At 43.0% G+C, this 21,662-nt stretch overlaps 1 protein-coding gene across 12 annotated transcripts in view; it reads left to right on the forward strand.

Annotated features, from left to right (window-relative positions):
* The window catches only part of MYT1L (myelin transcription factor 1 like), a 559,436-nt gene that overhangs the window by 155,329 nt on the left and 382,445 nt on the right, over positions 1-21,662 (forward strand). For all 12 annotated transcript variants that reach the window (XM_009441909.5, XM_024354177.3, XM_009441910.5 and 9 more), the window contains one exon: positions 5,958-6,074. The gene's annotated coding sequence lies outside the window, so the exon portion shown is untranslated. The remainder of the gene's footprint in view (positions 1-5,957; positions 6,075-21,662) is intronic.

Consider the following 21,662-nt stretch of genomic DNA (forward strand, 5'->3'; position numbering starts at 1 on the left):
TAAAGCTTGTTATTAATAAAATTCACTGCAATTAAATCTTAGATTTCCTTAAACTACTTTTCACTTTGTTGGAGAAAGGAGTGATGGGGACTGCATACCTGTCACCTTGTCCTGGGCCTTCTGCTCACTTCTCTTTTGACCCTGTACAGGTTCGTTAGGGTTTCTGGACTTCAGTGACCAAATCTAAAAATGAAGAGGCAGGCTGCCCTATCCTTACGATTGCTTTCACTGCTGATATTCAACAATGCCAAAAGCCATTCTACCATGTGTGTTTCTTGCTGGGTCTGCCTTGGTGATAAGTCCTCACTATCCATGAGTGGGCTGCAGGCAAACAGCAGACCCTGAGGGGACAGAGAGAGCCCCAAAGGCCCACCTCACCAACACCTTCCTGCAGAAGGAAGGAGGGCGAGGGTACCAGACAACTTTCTGTGTTCTGACACGGCACCAATCCGCCTTTGTTCTAATTGCCTCCATTTTTCTTTGCTCTTCTATATCATTTTGCTTAACATGGAAGAAGGTTTTTTAATGAGCTAGAATGATCTAATCAGCCACAAATGTGATGTCCTTGCCACATTGTTTATTGGTTTGTAGACAGCCAGTGCATCCCAGGGCCTGTCTTCAACTATATTGTAAAGCAGCAAATGGCTTGGGGGTCTGGGGAGTGCAAGTTGCTTACAAGTATTACGTGACTTTGGGAGTGTAAATTTCTAACCTAAATTTGTTAGTCATTTTTTACAATAATTGACACATATCTTTTGAAAATACTAATAGATAAATCATTAAATTTTTCAGTTTATTTTGTTACATAAATGTTACATGGATTTTCTTTGGCAATCAAATAAATTATTACAGTCTGTTTATATAAAATAAATATTTTATCTATAAATAAACGGTATATATATGAAATAAACAATTAGAAGTATTTGCAGTAAAAAGTGAAAGTTTTTCTTAGTTGTCACAACCCTACTCCTGTCTCCAAAGATCATCTCAGCTATCCACTGGGTCTGTGTCCACACTGGCATCTTCCTCTGTATTCACACACATGCACATGTAAATATAAGACATGCCCCTATTATATGATTAGGCTCTGTGTCCCCACCCAAATCTTATCTTGAATTGGAAGCCCCAGGGGTTGGGGAGGAACCTGGTGGGAGGTGATTGGATCGTGGGGGTGGTTTACCCCTACCCCATGCTGTTCTCATGATAGTGAGTGAGTTCTCATAAGATCTGATGGTTTTATAAGGCAGTTTTCCCTGGATTCTCTCAAATTCTCTCTTTCACCTGCCACCGTGTACCATGTGCCTGCTTCACCTCTGCCATGATTGTAAGTTTCCTGAGGCCTTCCCAGCCATGTGGAGCTGTGAGTCATTTAAACCTCTTTCCTTTGTAAACTGCCGAGTCTCAGGCAGTTCTTTCTAGCAGTGTGAGAACAGACGAATACACCCTAGGTTCTGGGTTGTCGTATGTGAACAGGTTACACTGTGTATGCTTCCCTGTACCATTCTCTAGTCACTTTGCTACACATCTTAAGGATTCTGCCTTGTCAGTGCTTATAGGCCAGTCTTAGATTGCCTATTTACCACAAATAATCTAACCATTCTATCACTGAAGAGTTTTGATTATACACAATATTGCATTGAAACATTTTATGCAGGTATCTATGCATATGTGTGACTAAATATATATTTGGTAGATACCAGGAACTGGAATTGTCAGGCTAGCATATGCACATTGAAAATTTTCATTCACACTGCCAAATTCCCGACACAACAAGGTTGTTCCATTTACATCCACGCAAACCTGTGTGACAGTCCTGTTGACGACATCGTCCCCGCTACACAGCAGACGGGGAAGGCTCTCATCCCCTTCCTCAGCAGTGGGAGTGCTACCGGCCCTCTCTGAGCCACAGTGGGAAACAAACCTGTTTCCACTACAGTGTTAGTTTTGTGAAACAATGCAATTGTGGCTTTAGGTACATGTCTAAGAATAGCTAGTAAACTAGAGGATAGATTATTCATGTGATGTCTTTATCTATACATACTTCCAGGTTACAAATTGCATTTGCTGGTGTCCTTTTATGTGGTTAGTTGACGTGTTGGAATCAGTGGTGTCTTACTTAGAAGTTGAAATTAAGGTTATATTCTAGGCCAGGCATGGTGATTCATGCCTGTAATCCCAGCACTTTGGGAGGCCGAGGCAGGCAGATCACTTAAGGTCAGGAGTTTGAGACCAGCCTGGCCAACATGGTGAAACCCCGTCTCTACTAAAACTATAAAAATTAGCTGGGTGTGTGGGTGAGCACCTGTAATCTCAGCTACTAGGGAGGTTGAAGCAGGAGAATCACTTGAACACAGGAGGTGGAGCTTGCAGTGAGCCAAGATCGTGCCACTGCACTCCAGCCTGGGTGACGAGCAAAACTCCACCTCAAAAAAAAAAAAAAAAGTTATGTCCTAAATATTGATATTGCACAGGTGATCTATGGCAAAAACTGAGATGGGAATGTCCGTGTATGGGAGGTAGACCCGAACCTTTTTAATTGCCAAAAATACTTCCCAATGTTCCAAATAATTGAAGCCATCCCACAAATATGTAACTGACCTAGACTTAAAGCAAAGGGTACATGAGTGTTTAAAAACGAGAAGGGTGATTTTAAAACTGGCTGTACATTCTTTTCCTGATTTCCTGCTTTTTCTTATTAAGATGTACCTATTTATTTAATTATTTGATTATATATTTCCTTTTCCTTGTCTATATGGTCATTATTATCTTCTGAAAATGACCATTTCTTTCTTTTCTCTGAAAAACTGAAAGTGGACATATCCTAAATCTCATCTCCAACTAGAAGCTGAGTGACTGTCTCATGAGCACAGCCTAATGCAAAGGCTGTGAGCAACGCAGTGAGCTAACTGAAATCCGTTTAACTTGGTACAAAGGAAACAAGCTCCTTATTCAGCCAGGAAAGGCTAATGGAGAACCTGCTATGTACTCCATAGTACAGGCAGCTTATTCATCTCAACCCAGCCCCCGAGCAAGGAGATCCTATGGCTGTTAGTCGGTAGAGATGAGCTACAGAAACAGGCGGAAGAGCTGGAGATGCACCTGCCAATCACAATGGGGACAGGCGGCCAGGACTGCCCTCCAGCCCTGCTGCTGTGATGTGCTGTCCTCTCCAGCCATTATGGATCCCAAATTTGATTGCTGAAGGACACAGAAAACCTTCTTAAAGCAGTTTTCCTGTTCAGACAGTATCGAGGCAAGGGTCCAGGAAAGTATGTAAAACCAGGCTCGGGCATCCTTGCCTTGCAGAGGCTCCTCTGAAACTCAGTTCACAGAGGATGGTTTCGCCTTCTCCTTACGGTGGTGTCTGAGGTGGGCTTTTGTCAGGCATTTGTCTGGTTCTTGCTGTTCAGTGTTATACGTCTGAGAAAGAAGCACTATCAACGTGTAGCTCTCATCTTTTAACCAATCTCACACGGAGCTTTTAGGGTGAAAAACAAACAGCGTGACCCATTTCCACTAGTAGCTAATCCTGCAGGTGTGATTCAGGTTACCAGACAGGCACAGGCACTGCCGTTTCAGCAACACTTAGCTAAACAAAAGGTCTTCTTGACAAGAAATCTTAGAAAAGCAATGATAGCAGGAAAGAATATTTGCACCTCAGATGCTGATACCTCCAGGAAAAGTCACCAGGAGCTGGCTTCTTTCCATCTGTGTCCCACAGGGGTGGTGGGCACCGCCCTGGCAAGAGAGGGTGGAGGAAGACAGGCTTGGTTCTTCCTTCCTTCAGCAGTGTCCCACGGTGGAGGCCCTTCTCAGAGAGGACATTTGCATGATAATTCCCGAAACCACTGAGCCAAGACTCAAAGCTAGGAATTCACACTCAACATACAACACACATAGAAAGGAGGTCTGAGTGAGCCTCACAAGGAGAGCACCACACTTCTCTACTCATGGCTCACTTGCTGCCTGGGGATTCATATCAGGTGCCACAGCAGTGGGATTCTTACTTAAAGCATTTGGTGCTAAAAAACAGATTTAAACTTTTAGCCTAGCCCTGCTATTGTCAGATACAGAACCTGAACTTCAGAGAGATTTATTCACTCAACAAATGTTCACACCAAGATTGGCTGAGATGGGTCTTGCTAACCCAGCAGTAATGACAGTCCATACAATCAATAACATTTGATGAATAGTTATATTTTTAAATCATAATATTATGTCAGTATCAATAATGTCAAGTTTATATGCTAGTTGCCTTAGTATAATCTGATTGAGGAAGTAGGGACCCAGTTCAAAAGGTCAAAATAAAAGAGGCCACCTCACAGTGAGTACCCACTAAGCGCACATTCATCCTCATCAAACTGCGTTGTCCGGGAGGGAGTCTCCACATGCGCTGTCACGTCTGTCTCTGTCTCACAAGGACGTGGGTCTGAATTGTGAGCATTAATGGTCAGAGTGCAAACCTAGGTAAAAGAAGCCATTGTTTGTCCAGGGTGAATGCTCCTGAATCTTTGTAGATGATTTCAAGGTGGTATGTCTGATGCAAAAATGTTTCAGGGGCATTTGCCTGAGGAAGAAACTGCAAGAATTCCTTGCATTTATACTATGTGGGTGTTGAGAAAAAGCCATAAAACACACCATTGTTATCAGAGATTTTCCAGTGTAGATAGCTGTGCACTGCTATAAATAAAACCCCAAATTATAATTTGTATTAAAAGCTAAGTGTATATTTTTAAATGTTACAAAATAACTCCAAACTGATATCTGTAGACTTTGCAACAAAACGAATACACTAACTCTCATTCAAATTTTGAACCTTGATTTTTCAGGGTAATTTTAAAACCTCTCTAGCTCCACGTATCTATTTTGGCATTATTTTGTTCTTTATGTGTTTGTTTTAGTAAATTCTTGTTAGGGGAAATAATAATAATTGTTATGGTTGCATTTTATTGGCTGCCTTTGTGTTTCCTAGGAAATCTTGTGTTATCTTATTTCAAGTTCCACTTGCTAAGCACTGTGGCTATCATCTTATTACAGGCGGGAAGTACAGTATCTGTTAGAGGATTTATGGTAATGCTGCTGCATCTAGCTGCTCATAAACAGCATGGGGAGCCCCTCAGGGTCTCTTCGTTCTCCTGACACACTTCACTGAGGCCCATTAACACTTGTCTGTTATTGCCATAGACGCACTTTAATAAGCCTCTTGGAATTAGGAGGTTTGCACCAGAAACAATGGCTTCCCTAAATGAGGCATCACCCTCTCACTTTCTGATTTTCTAGCTCATCATTTTGTTTAACAAAATAAATTCTCTCTTTGATAGTAGACTTTGAAATAATATGGATATTTCTTCTTCAAATTAAAACAGTCAATGGTTTCTAATACTGAGATAACATTGCAGAAAAACATGATAGAAAGTTAATAATTTCTACATTTCCATTAATGAAGGTAATTTCTTTTGTTGTTTTGATAGTAAGATAAAGTTGAGCTGACATTTGGAAGTGGCCTTGTCATCAGCAAACTATATTTTCTTATGAATGAAATTCTATTATTTCCAAAAAATAAACATACAAAATATTTCTCCCCTATTAAATTGTTTTCTAATTACATCAAAGCGTTAAAGAAGCAATCATCTGAGAAATGGGCCAGTAATGGCTCAACCTAAATATTAAGTGCATATGGTTTTACCTTCAAACCTAGGACATGTATTTAAAACTCCTCAATATCTTAGGTTTCAAAGTAAATTAACTAAATGTGTAAAAAGTACTTCTAGTTAGCCATTATTAGAGTTTATATAACAAGGTTTCTGAGTAAAATTATTTACACATCTTCTCAAGGTACAGTTACCTATCTTGAAATGTAGCTGTTGTGAGTGTCACAGCACAGGGGAACAAACCCTCCTTATGCCCTCCTCCCTTCTCTTACTTAAGGTATTTTGTGTTGTCGCTCTATCCTTTAGAAAATGAACTCAGAGGAGAATTGGTGAATTCCTATCCAGTGGGCATCTTCAAACCCTGGTCGACGGCGGAAGAATATCAGGTCCCGAGATCACCCACCCAGCGCGGCAACAGTGCAGGTACCTCTGCCCAGCACGGGGCTCCTGGTGACAGAGTGCAGGTGCCCCTGCCCAGCACGGGGCTCCTGGCCACAGTGCAGGTACCCCTGCCCAGCACGGGGCTCCTGGCGACAGAGCACAGGTATCCCTGCCCAGCAAGGGGCTCCTGGTGACAGTGCAGGTACCCCTGCCCAGCACGGGGCTCCTGGCGACAGAGTACAGGTACCCCTGCCCAGCACGGGGCTCCTGGCCACAGAGTGCAGGTACTCCTGCCCAGCATGGGGCTCCCAGGATTGCTGCAGGCAGCCCCTCCTCTGGTGCTTGTCCCATTTGCTGCTTTGAGTAAATACTTTCATCTTAGCTGCCTGGTGCTTCATGGCTTCCGGGAGGCAGTTAAAAGTTGCATTGCGCATCCTCTCCAAAGAGACAATTCATGCCAAAAAGAGTCCTTTGCAGTTAAATTAGATGAGGCATAGCTATTCTCACTGCTGAAGTTATATAGGGCAGGAATGATGTGAACCTCCTTGTGGGTGCTGAGAGGATGCCTCGGGGGGGCCAGTGGGGAGGGAATGGTGCCCATGACCCTCACGTGGAAATGGCTCATGTAGAATCACTGCACACAGAATCTACACTTGCAGCAGAAGGAACTGGTTAGTAAAGCATGTGGGGTCTGATTTGGAGGATTGGGGAGGGAAGAGATTGGCGCATACCCAGTGGCTGCTGCCTGGCAGCACATATTTTTAGGGCTGGAGGTCGACAAGACTGAAATATGGCCCAAATCTCAGATCCTGTAAAGTCGTTGGTTCTGAACGAGTGAATGGAATGGGAACTCTGGTATTATCTTCTCAATACTCACATTTAGAAGTACTTTTATATATGTTACTCTGATGAATAGCAGAAGAAAATTCTGGTAAAAATGGCAATTTCTCAGCATGCTCTGTAAGGAAAGCTGTGGTGTGCATTTTAAGGTTCACTGTGCAATTGTGATTTATTTGTCTGCCGACCGCCCCATTTGCCTGTCTGATAATAGAACTACTTAACCACTGCACAGAAATTAGAGGCTGGGATTGTCTTCCATATGCTGCAAGCTTGTGGGTGCTGCAAGCTTTGAGAGCTTTATGAACTGCTGTAATAGGTCACAGTTGTTCTAATTATTTTCTCGTCTATACCCTATTCATTTTCCCTGAAGAAACTCACTGCACTCATTGGTTCCGTTTGGGGAAGGCATTATGTTTAATCGTTCATTTCCCCGAGGTTAAAACAACAACAACAACAACAACAACAACGACGACGACGACAAAAAGAAAAAAACAAAAGAACCTATTCACATTGAGTGTTCATGCATACTTGGCTTCAGAAGCAGTTAAAGTTTCTGAACTGTAGGTGTTTCATACATCCAAGCTATCTTGTTTTATCTCATCTCATTGAATTTTAGTAATAAGTTAAGGACGTTTAGTGAAATATTTTATAAGGGTGTAATGTTTACATGTGGCTTTGTTGAACTGGCATTCTGGCATTAAGTTAGATGTTCACATTTAAATAAGGATGCTCAATGTAGTTTGAGATAAAGCATTCAAATACAAATCTCACCCAGAATTAAATGAAACAACAAGGAGAAAGAGTAAGCTGGTTTTGCAAGCAACATCCATATTTATACTTGGCTTTCAGTAGGGTTCTCAGCTGAGGCATCACCTTTGATTTTGAGAGATGTCCATTTTCAGGGTGGGAGAGCAAGTTGGATTTGGTTAGAGGAAAAAAGAGATCTCGAGGTTCTAGCAGCTGAAATCCTGTCCTGCTTTGCCCTGGAGACTGCCATCCTCAGTGGAGTGTCCGCCAGGATCCCTCCAGCCAGGCCCCGGGTGAGCAGACCCTTCTGGGTGTAAGACAAGCTTGTCACCCAAAGGTCTCCAGGGGCCTCCAGATCCAATTAGATAATAATAAGAGCAAGACGTACAACCAGTGCTTGCATTTCACGTCGATCTTTCCACTCAGTCCTCACTCTCTTCATTCAGTCCTCATCAGTCCTCACTAATCATTTCTCACTTTCAGGGCTATGGTAACAATGCATAAAGGTCACCATGACAGCCACACACTGTGAAGGGTGCAGACATAGAGCCTCTGATTTCTGGGATTTGTTATCCATGTTCTCATTTTTTAAAGATTAGTATTTGACTCTCGGGATGGTCAATATCTATTTTCTCTATGTATGTCATAAGTACTTTAGTAAATGGGTGATAGAATGAAATATATGTAAAACAGTACATAGAAATAAATAGATTTAGCATTATAGAATGGGAATACATTGCTATGTTAATGAAAATACATCTTCACATAATAAGCTATAAAATGGCAATTTGTAAATCATCGTGTTACATAGACCTGGTGGGCCAACATTTTTTTGTAGAACCAGAGATTATTTTAGACTTTGTGGAGGGAGTGGTCTCCGTGCACCTGCTCATCACTGCCACCACAGTCTGAAATGAGCCACAGGCAACAGCGAGCAAATGGCATGGCCACCTGACAATAAAACTTTATTTACAGCATCAGTAGAGAACAGATTTGGCCTGTGGGCCTAAGTTTGTCAACCCTTATTTACAGCGTCGGTAGAGAACAGATTTGGCCTATGGGCTTGAGTTTGTCAACCCATGGTGAAGACTTAAGTTCCCAGTTCTGAAATAGCCACAGTCAGTTTTGGAAGAGAGATGTTCACTGACTCCTCCCTGGGTGAGCAGACCCTTGCAAACTCGCATGACAGTCTAAAGTTACTGTCCACAGACGTGCTACTCCCAGGCAAGCCCTTTGCTGATACATGAGCGTGGTACCCAGAGTGGAGCTAGCAGAAGCTTCCACAAAGTCTGAAAGAAGGATGAAGAGAGCAAGGTTGTCACCTCTGTGGAAACCAGAGCAGAATTCAAGAGACTCAAAAGATTTCAAGAGGAGAAAATGTTTCTAGTGCGTTTATGCCTGTATCACCCTGTCTGACTAGAAATATCATCCTGAAAACTGTGTGGGATGTGAAACCAAACTAAATCCAACTGGAAGGGGTGTTTCCACGCCTGGATACAGAGGGAGTTCTGTCCATAAAACCGCTCATAAGCCAAAAGAAAACATCTTCCCGGAAGGGTGAGGGATGCCGGTCAGCAGTCCGTGGGGCAGAGCCGGGCGTGGCCACTTGACAGGACCAGACCACACAACCGGGTGGGGTGGGATTCCATTCGGCCTGTTTTCCCACATCCTCTGCAACTACAAAACAAAAATGTAAACATATGAATTAAAAAAAAAAAAACCATAGCAAACATGGAGAATAAAATACCAACACAAAAGAGAACGATTTCCAGTTGCAGAGGACTGTATGCCACCAGCTCGATAAAAAGGTTAATGCTGAAAAAGATGTTAACGATGCCATAGATGTTTTTAAAGCCTCCTTATGTTTGCCTCAGACTTTAAAAAATCTTATTTGGCATGTGAATCTGTATCATATGTGATTTAGCCAAAACACAGAGTATTAATTGACATTTTCCACTGAGATGACTTGGTAGAATCTGTGTATCTTTAAGGTAGTATTGTACATGGTAATACATTATTACAGAAAAAGCCAAAAGAGGTGATTGAGAGAGCAGAAACACAACCTGCAGAGTGTGCTTCTACCGCACTGCCCAAGGAGCTTAGAGAGAAAAGGTCTGCTGTTCCTGTAAGTAGTTCAGTGTCCAGCAGATATTTCCTAGAAAGTTATAGGATGTCAGACTGGAGAACAAATCCTAATTCTACCCCATCATCTGCAGAGAAGTTGCTTGTCTCCTCGAACCTGAGTTTCAGTTTCCCCATCAGTAAAATGGCCATAATAATTGCTTCTTAATAGAACTGTTACAAGGATTACATGTTATAAGTGTCTAAAACACTAAATTTAGTCCTTGAAACACAGAAGATGTTTTAGAATTTCCCAGAACTGTATTGTTTTTAAAATAAGAAGTGGACAGAGGTACCAGGTTCCCCTCCAGATGGCAGCTCCCCAGTGAAGACCACCAACTGCATCACCTGGCTCTAGGGCCTCGGGACTGAGCATTAGAAAGGTTTGAGTTGGGTCTGGCCTCCATTATTTCTTGGAAGTAAAAACTCTTGGAAAAAGGAGAATTGCTCTCAGGTAGCAGAAGCACAAACAACCGAGAACAGTGATTCTGGATTTGGAGTAAAACACGCTCAGGGCTGACCACTCTCCATGTCAGCATCTTTTATCCAAAGCACTTCAGGGTCATCTGAAGCATTCGGAGAGCTTGGGGCACTGAAGGTGGAGAGTGGCTTATTTGTGTACCCAGCTCTCAGCACATTGTTTGCTATGTCTATTGTGTAGACACCCAAAAAATATCAGTCTCAGCAATGGATGAGTGCGTTACCTTCCTGTGTAAAGCCTTGTTTTCATTTGCTCACAATTTAGAAACAGCTGATGTGCAAGGACCTGCAGTAAGTGTATGAAGTGTGAAAGTAAGATCCAGAACTTTCCATATGCACCCAAACACACCTAACAAGTGCCTTTAACTGAAAGTCAAAAGTAGCAGAAAGAATTACTTCTTATGTTCGGCTATGACTTGGCACTTGGCTTCCTAGCATGCACACGTAGTACTCTTTTAAATGAAACACAATGCACACCCTCATCACATGAACTTCCGTCTTTTTTACTGCACATCCCTCTGACCTGGAGCCTCTGGGATGCCTGTGCTTCCTCCTCCTGTTGAGCCCACACCGTTCTGCAGAGTTACTCATAGATCTACATGTGCCTCATAGGTCTACACACACTGATCCCACCGATGTGAAGTCACCTGTTTTTTTTGAGTTTCTCATTTGTGGTTGTTTGTAGGTGCAAGTGAAGGGATAAAATTTTAACACATATCTAAATGAAGTAAATGCCTATTTTTTTTAAATAAAATGCATTGTTAAGTGAATTATTTGAAATGCCCCATCCATACACACAACCTATGCATTTATATAACTTATGTTTGAGTCAACTACTACATGCCAGATGTTATATAGAAATGGAATCAGAGAATTCTGCAGAAAAGCTGTTCTTGTTGAGCCATTTAATAAGGGTGAGAGTATAACAACAACCACAATAAGAGAACACCTGGAGAAGGAGCTGCAAAGTCAGGAGGATGAAGCCACCCCAAAGGGGAGAATCTGAGTGTTCCTGGAGAAGGCGTGGAGGGCCGGAGAGTTACCTCGCAGGCTGGCTCCAAGGATGTCTTCTGACTTAGACAAGCACAGTTCAGATGTGGTAACAGCATCAGGAAAGGCCAGAGGTTTGGGAGCGGGAATGGGAGGGACGGCAGGGTGGGCGTGGTGAGTTTAGGTTGAGCTCTGTAGATGGTGAGAGACCCTGGGTGAGTTTAAGCAAAGAGGAGACAGGGTTTGATTTCCCAGTGTGAAGTGTGGATTGGAGGAGCTAACGCCAGTGCCTGGAGGACAGGGAGCTGTTGACAGAGTCCAGGAGAAGTTGTTCAGGGTCTCCAGGAAGACAGGGGGATTTGGTTTGAAGAAGGTGAAGGTGTGTGTGGTGGGCTTACAGTGCAGCAACGCTGTGCAGATCAAGGTGGGATTCAGACATCATTGCGTCCAACAGAGGAGAAGAGCTAAAAGGCTTCACAGTACAGCTTTGAAAACATACACAAATTCTACACTCACCCCTCAAAACCTGGGGGTTTCATATGTAAAACAGTGAGTGTTTCCCACGTCACAGGGTCATTGAGGGTTACACACACTAATGCCTGTAAAACCTGCAGCGCAGCGGCTGGCAAGAAGCACCAGCCCTTTAAACCCTGGTTACCCTCATTATTATTCATAAAGAACCCAAGACACACTTGCCTCGCCATAAAAGACGGAGGCGGAAGTGACCTGATTTACATCTGTGTTATGCTTTATGCTATTCAATCAAAGTGCCTTCACTTACTATGCAGCTATGTGGAAAATGACGCACTCTGAACCCATGCAGAAAGATTTTAAGAACATTTTGTTAAAGAAAAAAGCAGGATGCAGAAGAGAAGCAAAACTATGACTTCGCACACACATATGTATTTGCTTGTATTTGCATAAAAAATATAGGATAGACAAACTAAAAAAATGTTTTTATGTGGGGGTTACTAAAGGGAAAGGCAGGTTGAGGGGAAATGTTTTCATTGTTCTTGTTCATTCATTTATTAATTTGTTTCTTTATTTTTGAATGATGTAAATGTATCTCATGTTCAAAAAACAAAATTTAAAAGAAACGTGAAAGAGTACTTTCCCATAACCAATCTAATGTATCCTCACTGGCCCTTTGTTTTAGGTAGAAAGGGATTATTCATGCAGTTTTACAAATAAGGAGACTGAGGATCCATAGCTTAAATGACTTGACCAAGGTCGCAGTCAGAGAATAACAGCTCTGGATTTCAATTCTGACTCTGAAACCCATGCATTGCCACCCCTTCTCCCCTCATTATAATACACAGTTATGCATGTAGAGTCTTATTCAATATTTATTGCTAACATAGAGATGTATCAATCTAAATAGGATCAGAGCTAAGTGACAGGAGTAGATAAACAAAATGGCAGTGATGGTGGTGGAGGCTGGGAGGGAGGCCATAGGAGAGTGTTGGAAGAGGGCTTCCTGTTTAATGAGGACTTATCTGAGTGACCTGTAGACAAAACAGCTTCGCTGGTTCATGAGTTTATAACGGTGGGAGAGAGAGGAGGGAAGGAAGAAAACAGGGAGGCAGGCTAGATAATTAAGAAAGGAAATAAGGAGACGAGGAAGGAAATAAATATAAGAAGAGGGAGAAATTCTCCTATCGGATTTTCTAGTTAACAACGTATGCCTAATAAACACAATTACCTTTTAATGACTTTAGTTTTCCCCATAGCTCTCATAATATTTCATGCATGCTCTTCTTTCTAAAATTCTCTACTTTAAAACTTTACAAAGTAGAAAAATAAAAGATTTTATTACAAAGTAGAAAAATAAAAGATTTTATTTTTTTACAAAGTAGAAAAATAAAAGATTTTATTTTTTTACAAAGTAGAAAAATAAAAGATTTTATTTTTTTACAAAGTAGAAAAATAAAAGATTTTATTATTTACAAAGTAGAAAAATAAAAGATTTTATTATTTACAAAGTAGAAAAAGATTTACAAAGTAGAAAAATAAAAATTTACAACGTAGAAAAATAAAAGATTTTATTATTACTTATTTACTTCTTCAATAATAAAGATCAGAATTTCAAAATTATTTTTAAAAAGTATTTTTGAATACAACATTCAAGAAACAGCTATGAGGTGACAACGTGAGAAAACAGCAGCAATTGTGGAAGAAATTCTTTAGAATAATAAAGGAAAACTTTATTTTCCTTTTATATATCCTAGTTATGTTTTATACATTAAAATAGCTATAAAGGACATATGGACAGTTGGGGAAATGTGAATATTCCCAATATTCTGTATATTTTATGATTTAAATAATATTAACTTCCTTTTCTGTTGAAATTACGCATTGGTTATGTGAGAGAATGTGTTTTTTTCTTAGAAGATAAATGTTGACATATTTAGGTGTGAGCTTGCCACAATGTCTGTGAGGTTCAGGAAAATGTGTGTGGCATGTGGATGTCTGTGGTCACCTGTGTGCACGTGTGTGTGTGTGTATGTGCATGTGTATGTGTGTATGTGTGCACGTGTGTGTGTGTGTGTGTGATTGGTTTGTGTACCCCACCCGTACTTGGTGTCTAATATGGACAAAGTTGCAAAGTAACCTTACTGCATCCATTTCCTTAGGGACATACTTTAAACTGTCAGAGGTAGATCATAGAACTCGAAATCTCCTTTCCAACTTAAGGAAATACTAATTGTCTTTGGCTGGGGAGGCCCGCGAGCTCCACTTCTGGTGCCCCTGGAGAGCTGGCGCAGGTCCCCCTTCCAGCAGAGACTCATCCAGGAAAGCAGCTGGCAGGCCTTGACTGCCCCTTACCTGCAGGTTAGGAGGAAAGAGCCCCGCCAAACAGTTTTCTAAGCCAAAGTGTTTATTGATGAAGCTGCAGGTGAACTTTGAGTGCCCTTCTTTCCTTCTGTCACAGTGCATTGATGTGTTCTGTGTCCGATTCATGAAAATAAACTGTTCTAGCAGGACACTGTGTTTGGAAACTTGTGTACATGGAATGCAGTCCTAAAGGCAAGGGCTAAAGGCAAGCTCTGTCTTTGAGCAACGGCGTGTATGTGCTTCTGAAAACCATGTCTATCGTCTGTTGACAGCATGTGTCTTTCTTTCACATGCCCTGAAAGCACGTTGCAGAATGTCACAAGTTTATGCAGATGGTATTTCTTCTCATTCATTCCCACACAGAAAATAAAAAGGATAGTTGGTCAACTGACAATCTGGGGTGGCTACCCTATGTGAGGCATTGTGCTAAGTCTTGGAAAGTAACCAAAAAATGAGAGCCAGTGTTGACACCCTCAGTGGCTTGGAAGTCAGGTGTTTAGGAAACTCGGACAGCTCGGACCCACACTGATGAAGCAGCAAAGAGATGTCATGATCCCCACATGTTTTGTTCATAGTCATGCAAGCCACCCTCATCCAAACAGGATGCATAAAACAGGTGTTAGATAAAAACAAAATGAAACACAAATGGCAGCAGGAAATGATAAGTTCCAAGGGAATACTTAAAAGACCTAAAAAAGTAAAACCACAGGAAGGAAGAAATGAAGAAAAGGAAAGAGGAAGAGGGTTCAGAAGACAAATAATATGGACATAACTATAAGAAAAAAATAAAATGAAAAACAAAAAACAAACGCCTATTCACATATATGACCTTAAACACTCCAACAGCTTTACTGCATCACCACAATCAAATCATCTGAATTAGCCAAGTTCATTAAAAAGAGCTAAATTACGTACACTATTTCTGTTTAATATCCATAAGAAATTAAATTTATATAAATTATATGTATTCTTTTAAATTATAAAAATATGTGTATTGCTGTAGGGGATGATATTGAGGTCATTTTTCACTACAAGAAACATGCATGAATAAGAATTATGAGGAAAAAAATTATTTCTCTCAATGAAAAAGAGAAGCAAGAACTTTGCTGTTTTCTGACAGACATAAAATTTACACCTGGTCCCATTTCCTCTTTGTCATGGACCACTAACAATTTCCTGGACATGTTGAGGCAAAGAATCCATTCAGATCTTATGACAGCACAGGAGGTTGAAGTCTTTTTGTTCGTGTTGTTTTGTTTCTTTCTTTTTTTTTTTTTTTTTCTGAGACGGAGTCTCGCTCTTTCACCCAGGCTGGAGTGCAGTGGCGCTATCTCAGTATCAGCTCACTGCAAGCCCCGCCTCCTGGGTTCATGCCTTTCTCCTGCCTCAGCCTCCCGAGTAGCTGGGACTACAGGCGCCCGCCACCGCACCCCACTAATTTTTTTTTTTTTGTATTTTTAGTAGAGATGGGGTTTCACCGTGTTAGCCAGGATGGTCTCGATCTTCTGACCTCATGATCCACCCGCCTCGGCCTCCCAAAGTGCTGGGATTACAGGTGTGAGCCACTGCGCCCGGCCTGTTTTGTTTCTTACTTAATTGCAACTACTGTCAGGCAACATAAATTGTATTTCAGTGATAAGTCTTCAAAATGCCTTGTCACAGATTTGCAACTGATGATTTGCTCTTACAGAAAATATGAATAAGTATAACTGAGGCCGGTAGGGTAAGAGATGGCATCTTAGCCAGCAGGGTGGTGATGAAGGCCCCCACCTCGGGTCTCGAACAGAGATCAGAGCCCCATGTAGAAAGAAAAACAAGGTTGGGGGTTCTAATGGAGGTGGTCCCAGAACCGTTCTTTAAACAATGCTCATTTAGGGTCAGGTGGTCCTGCTGGTAGTTTCAGAAGCAGGTGCACTTGGTGGAGTTTATTCTGCAGATAGACCCACTTAGCCAAGATCTTATTTCTACATTCTACCTGGAGCTCTGATCTCCATTGAAGACCTAATGGGGTGGTAATGAAGGCCCCCACTTCTACTTTTATCAGTGCGGGCAGTAAATTTATTTGCCACCTTTCCAAGGTCACGGGGTTACAGATCAAGAGGTCACAGGGTAGCAAGTCAAGTTACTGCGAGCACTGATAAAAGTAGAAGTCAAACAGCCACCTGAGAGCAAGAGAACATTTCCGACGCCTGTAAATGTGGCCAGGATCCGAATGAGTTGGAATAGACTAGGCTGTTTAAAACATGAATTCAGAAATGAACTCAGAAAGCAGAACCCAGATAAAAGTTTATTCCTTGCTCATGTCACAACTTACTGCCAGCTGGGCAGCCCCTTCAGTGTGTGGCCCTGCCCTGCGGAATCTGAGTCTTCCAGAAATTAGCAGGGCCATGAAAACCGTGCAGCATGCTTTGGGCCAGGCCACAGTGTTCCCTTAGTCAGAGTCAGATCCAGACCCCAATCCACTGCCCTGGAAACTGGGAGGTGCAGGCATCCTGTGTGCCCAGGAAGAGGGGTGACCTGGATATGAGCAGAGCCTCAGCCCTGCTGCCCTCTGAGGGGTGAGTCAGCAAGGGCTCAGCTGCTGTGGACCACAAGCACCACCTGCATTCCTGCCCGACCTCCTTCTCTGTGGACCGCGCCACTGTCTGTATTACTACCCGATCCCTTTTCTCTGTGGACCCTAGACACCACCTGCATTCCCACCTGACCCCTTTCTCCGTGGACCCCAGGCACCACCTGCATTCCCACCTGACCTTCTCTGTGGACCGCAGGCACTGTCTGCATTCCCTACCTACCCACCCCACTTCCCGTGTTCTAACTTGGTTCTGTTGCTAATATCATCTGGCGCCCCATGGAGGTCTGCCTTCAGGGAGGACTCTGGTGAGCTTGCTGGTCTGAGCTGAGTTTGGAGTCCAAATTCATTTGTGTTTCCTGCAGAGATGCACAGACTGACTTCTGGCCGGAAACACTGGTCTGTGAAATTGGACATTGGCTAAGCGAGTCTATCCTGAATGTAAACGCCACCAAGTGTGCCTGCTTCCGAAACTACCAGGAAGATCACCTGGCCCTAAACCAGTGTTCAAAGAACGGTTCTCGGACCACTTCCGTTAGAACCCCAACTTTGCTTTTCATTCTCCTTGGAGCTCCATTCGAGTCCTAAGGTATCAGAATTTCTAGTATAGGGCCTGGATATAAAAAATTTTAATAAGTACCCCACAAATTCATATGCACATTAATGCAGAGTTCCTGCCCAGAGTGACAGCACATTCACTGAGCTGATGCATCCACCTCTGAGGCTGCTGGGAGCTGGCGTCCCCAGCACCATCTTGCTCTATTGCCGCATACCCAGGGAGCCGGGTTCTTTGTCTTTGTTTCTTCATTTAATTTTGTCAACTGAGACCTGGGAAATGTAATGACACATCCTTCTCATTTCAAGTTCCTTATATTATGTAAAATGATAAAAACATTTTACAATAGAAGGATTCAACATAGGCACAAGTGGGGCTGAGCCCCAAATATACATCTTCAGGCTCCCAGAGTGGCCTCACTTGTTTCATTGATACCCGACCATTCTTCCTCGTGCAGGCACGGGTCACTCTGAAGCAAATCCAAGTGAGCATGTAATTTTAGCTAGAAATAATTTAGCATAAATTCCTAAAAATAATAGTTCTTTTTACAAAAACATAACCACCCATCAAACATTACAAAAAGTTCTTGTTATCAAATATCCAAGCAGGATACACATTTCCCATATGGTCTCACAAATATATTAATACAGTTTGGTTTTTGTTTTGTTTTGTTTTGTTTGAGATGGAGTCTCGCTCCATTGCCCAGGCTGGAGTGCAGTGGTGCAATCTCGGCTCACTGCAACCTCTGCCTCCCGGGTTCAAGCAATTCTCAGCCTCCCGAGTAGCTGGGACTACAGAACGCACCACCATGCCCGGCTAATTTTTGTATTTTTTTTTTAGTAGAGATGGGGTTTCACCATGTTGGGCAGGATGGTCTCAAACTCCTGACCTCAAGTGATCTGCCCGCCTTGGCCTCCCAAAGTGCTGGGATTATAGGTGTGAGCCACCGTGCCTGGCCCAGTTTGTTTTTGAATTGGAATCTAAATAAGATCCACAGTGGCATCTTACTGACATGTGTTTTGAATCCTCTTCTTTGGTCTACATGGTCTTTCCTTCCTTCTCCTCCCTGCTTTATGTCTTGTGACTTATTTCTTGAATAAACTGGGCAGAGGGTACCCCAGTCTGTGTTTTCCTGAGGTCACTTCTTTGGTGCCATTTAACATGTTCCTCTGACCTCTGAGTTTCCTGCAAACTGGTGGTTAATGCAGAGACCTAAGCCACCGCAGCTTTGATCTTGTGGCATCTTCTTGAGAAGATGGCATGCAATGTCTGGTTGCCTCCCATTCTGTAGCCTTACAGTTGGCAGACAGGGACGCATGTTGCCCAGGTTGTCAGCCTGACCAAACTATTAGGAAGTCTCCCCTCAACCCTCTCACCTCATGGCTTTAGCAGCCAGTGATGCCCATGGCCTACATCCACCATTTATCCAAGGTTACAGATGATACTCTATCATTCTTAATTTATTATTCAGAGGACTTCTCTACAGAAAACGTTCCTTCATCAACCATTTGGTTTCTATTATATAAAAATCAAAGTAAATGCTTTTCTTGCTTTACCACTTTTTCAAATAATAGTATTTTTTCTCTTCCAATGAGAAATACCAACACTAAAAATGTGAACAGACATGTACTGAAGCAAACATTTGGTATCTCCTGAGGTTTTGTTTTTGTTTGCAAAGCCTACATCGTCTTTCTTGTGCACATGCTACTCACGATGATGAAAGTCAGAACTAACATGCATTGAGTGTTGAAGATTGTCATGTGCTATGTGGGAGGCACATGTATTACCTCGTTAAACTTCTCCACACCCCATGAGGTTGATGCTATGATCATCCTCATCTGCAGACGAGGAAACTGAGACACAGAGAGACGTGGGTTGCCGCTCACCCATGGCCACACAGCTGTTACGTGACAGACCTGGGTGCTATCGCAGGGTGTCCAGCCGGGAGCTCCGGCCCAGCACCTGAGCACTTTGGGCTTTTGAATTCACTCACAGCCTGCTGCATGTTTATGAGGGTAAGGAGAGAAAGAAGAAAAAGTAGCAAACAGAAGAGCCCCCCAGAGGAAATGCAAATGATCAACAATTTAATGCAAAGGTACTAGGCAAGGTAATAGCACAGGGCTTTTCAAGGTCATCTGCTTGGTTATCTGGGCCGAAGGCTGCGAGGGCTTTAATGGCCAGAAGTTGCTAATGGCCTTTCTGTCCTTTGAAGAGATCTTCAATTCTCCAGGGGCATCCAGGGGGATCCACGCCCCCTCGCTAAGGCAGCTCCCAGGCTGGCATTGGCCACCTCCTAGTCGGCAATCTCAACACAGGCCTGTGGGTGAAGAGGGTGCTGGTCTGAACACAGCCCGCGCTCAGCAGCGAGGTGCTCCCCAGCGTCTGGGGATGGGGCAGGAAAGCCAGGCGAGATCCCACACCACACCTGGTGTGTGTTAATTAAGGGAGTTTCCGGAGCTTTTGGTTTGAGTGCCTCTCACCTCCATTTAAAGCACATCTGTGCACCTAATTAAAACATGCATTTGCAGTGGAGAGGAGGGTCTGTTCAGTGCCGACACCTAAGAGTTTTGAGGACCCCGAAGAGACCATGAATACTGGACCCTTGACCCCATTTCCAAGTCAGCGATTCCCATGTGGACTCAATAAGGATTGCCTAGTACGCTGCCTCCCTTCCTTTTTAGCACAGGCTGAAAAGCAGGTCTGTCACCATCACCCTGACAGCCCCCTGCTTCACCAAGTATTTTCCTGGGAGTCTCAGGAGCTCTTCACATGTCCCCGTGCCAGCTGATTGCTACAGCAACCTGCGGATTGTGGATGTGAGATGTGGGCAGGTGGAAACTTGTCATGATGCAATGAGTGTTTTAGATGTTAGGTTAGACTTCTTCTCCTACAAGTGCTGCATATGTGCTGTAACACCGATCCTGAGACAAGGTACACAACAAAATGCCCTATAGGTAAGCGTGCAAATGGCACGAGGCCCTGGAGCCCTTCAGCAGGAAATACCAGCATTCCCCCCACCCCATCACCCCTTCCCTGGAGCAGAGGCTCTGGGTCTGCCTGCGCTGTCTACCTGTCAGTGAAAGACACGTGTCATCATAGACCATTGCTTTCTGCTTGCCTAATCCTCCATGTTGATATTAAGGTCTTTATATCCAATTTCAAGTGTGTGTGTGTGTGTGTACTTGAATGTTTGTGCATCTGTATGTGCAGTGTGTGCACCCATGTCCACCTACGCACGTGTGTGTGTGTGTGTGTGTGTGTGTGTGTATGCCGTGGGAGGAGAGAGAGGAGCAGAGCTGTGACTGAAAAAAGAGCCATGTGCCGATATGAATTGCATTTTGATTCAGGACAGTGACCAACCCCAGCTCAAGGTTTCTGCTTTTAGTCACTTAAGTGCAAAGAAGAAAGGAGCGATCTCATGGTGCGCATTTGTGATAGGCCCCTGCAGGCCTTGTCAGGCGCAGCCCAGGAATGACAGCCGGGAACATGCAAATTACTGCTGAGGTGACTGCATGCCAAACACACTGTTTCACAGCTCCCCGGGAGTCTGCCAAACCTTTCCTTGCAGATTTTTTTCTAGGAAACAATGGCAGGGAATCAGAAGTGGGTTTTTTTTCTTTCTTCTTCTTTTAAAATAAAATCTGCCTAGCAAGGGCCAAGGCATATATAAAGTTAGTCTAACTGATAATGCTTCAGAACCCACTTGCTACACTGTGTGGTCTCGGTGTGTCTGCACATGGTTCCTGTCTTGCAAGGCTGTGTGATTGTGGACAAAGGGAGATGAAATGAGGCTTCAACCCATATGGAAGGTAAACTGAGTCTCCAGAAGGAATGTTGCTGAAGAAAATATTGGAAAGGGCAAGAGACCTAGGAATGGAGAAAGGAGCCAGGAGAGAAGCTCCCTGCAGAGCTGAAGCCTGACCTAGATATGAGGTCTCTCTGGTGCGAGGCCTCCACAGAGTCTGGCTCTGTGGATCCGTTGTCTGCTATGAAAATTTAGGGACATAAGACTGGATCTACCCTTTGAGAGATGCTGACTGCTGCACCAAAAAGCCCAAAGACCTGCTGGTGTGATGCAGTCTCAGTGTGGAAAAATATTTCTATGGCAACAGACATTTTCTTTTAAAATTAAATGAGAGCAAAGCAAACCATGCATATCCTATAAAAGAAGCAGATGAATGCATAGGAAGGGAAACAATGGCAGTTTTGCTCCAGTGGAAGGCCCAGGAGGCGTGTCTCAATGTTTCATCTCCTGCCTTTCCTCATATGCTCAGCACATGTATCATCTGACTTTCTCACTGGCCTCTGACATTGCCAAGAACGAAGATAAAAAGATACTACAAGTCACTGCACTTTGTGAAAATTATAATGAAATTAAAATAGTAACCATTGAACCTGAACTAATGGCAGCTCCCTCCCACCTCTGCTTTTCCCCTAAAAGTGACAAAAAATCTCCAGAATAATAAAGAAATTATTATTAAATGGTTAT

Source organism: Pan troglodytes, chromosome 12, assembly GCF_028858775.2.
Source record: "Pan troglodytes isolate AG18354 chromosome 12, NHGRI_mPanTro3-v2.0_pri, whole genome shotgun sequence".
NCBI lineage: Eukaryota > Metazoa > Chordata > Mammalia > Primates > Hominidae > Pan > Pan troglodytes.